The sequence below is a fragment of the Cavia porcellus genome, unplaced genomic scaffold, assembly GCF_034190915.1.
Source record: "Cavia porcellus strain 051 isolate PalLab524CR breed Dunkin Hartley unplaced genomic scaffold, mCavPor4.1 scaffold_1, whole genome shotgun sequence".
Taxonomy (NCBI): Eukaryota; Metazoa; Chordata; class Mammalia; order Rodentia; family Caviidae; genus Cavia; species Cavia porcellus.
This window is the reverse complement of record NW_026947484.1, coordinates 220,502,770-220,504,488: the sequence shown is the minus strand read 5'-3', so window position 1 is coordinate 220,504,488 and position 1,719 is coordinate 220,502,770.

The window sequence follows — 1,719 nt, the reverse complement described above, 5'->3', positions numbered from 1 at the left end:
TCATAGTGAAGTCACAGACATAAATCTCCTAGGATTAAAGCCCTTGCAACAATCCTGATTGCTCATATCATCCATGAGGACTCCTTCAGGTTCACTTCTTTGTGGGTCAGGGAGAAAGAAAAGCAGTGATTTCTTTTAGCAAATCCAGATTCTGGAGGACAGTAGCATCTTCCCCAGTCTACAGTTCAGGGATGATCAGGCTATGGAGGTCACAAATCGCATGTTCAAGCATAGCTCACATTTAAACAAGGAAAAACCCCTGGATTTTAAATATTTCTTTTATAATTTAACCATGATTGTTCATCTTTTTCCCCTCTCCCTGGCACCTCAGCTTAATTTGTTTGTTGGCTCATTTGTTTTAACCTATAATCCATGGTGATGGGAGAGAAAGAACACTGGTTCGGGCCTTGGATTACAAATAACCAAATTCAAATCCCTCTTCCTCTACTTTCTAGCCATTTGGGCTCAGATGCTTACTCTCACCATGTTTCCACAGCTGTTACAGAGGAACAGTAATTTCACAAGATTATGGAGGGAACAAAATGACCTATCATGTATAAAAGTGTCTGGCACAGAAACCCTTAATGAAATCCACTTGCTTTCCACTCCCCTAATTGCTCTTCTGAACTGAGTGTCACAATGAGCAGTCTTCTCAGGGGCTTACCCACCACAAACCAGGACACCTGATTTGGGGAGAGCAGTCAGTTTCCACGACCAGCTAAGAAGGAAGTCTCAGTTCAGCACAAAACCCACTCAGCTTGGTTGTGACACTGGCTGTTATTCAACAGCCAATGGAACCCAAGCTAATAGTGTTCATAGGAATGAAACAATTTACTTGTTATTTTCCTTCTTTCTTTTCTTTTTTATGTTTGAAGACTTGACATTGTCCAATAGGAATCAAATTCAAAGAATTAGCCTAAAGCATTAAGTTTGTCAAAACATTTTTCATTAGTTTTGCAAGTATTGTCTACAAACAATAAGCCTCTTGACCACCTTCTCCCTGCACTTTTTCCTCTCTTCTTTCTCTCGTGCTTCTTCATTCTCTGCCAAAATCAGTTAGTCCCCCACCCCCAAAATGACTTTAAAATGGTATAAAGAATGATGCAAAGGATTGTTAAAAGTTCCATCACTCAAACTAAGACCAGGAGACCCTAGAACTCCCTCTCTCATGATGAATCATATGAAAACTCCTCAACCTACATTGTAATGGCTTCCCCTTTCCCTTTCTAATCTAAGCTTTTGGTTGATTAGTCTCCCCAGCTCTCTATCTATGTCCTTACTACTCTGTCCCAAATTTTCTTCTTTTGTTTCCTACATCTAATTGTTGCTCAGCATTTCATGGCCATCACAAGACCTCCTGACTTCTGGGAGTCAGGCAGCTCATAAGAGCTTTGGATTCAGATGAGTTTGCATTCAAATCCTGCTTCTGTTATTTATTATGAAACTTTGGACAACTTGCTCATATTTTTTTGGCTTCAGATTCCATTTCTTTAAGTGGGGATAAAAACACCTCACATGTTGTTGAGAGACTGAAAATGAGATAAAATGTGCCTGTAGTGGCTGATAAATAGTAATCAATCAACAGATAATAGTTACTATTATCCTCCCATAATCTATCTCTAACTTATTATCAGCTACTGGCAGTGCTCAGAATTTGATCATAATTGTAGTTTGTTTATGACAAACTGCGGAGATTTTGTGACAACCTCTATGAAGAAA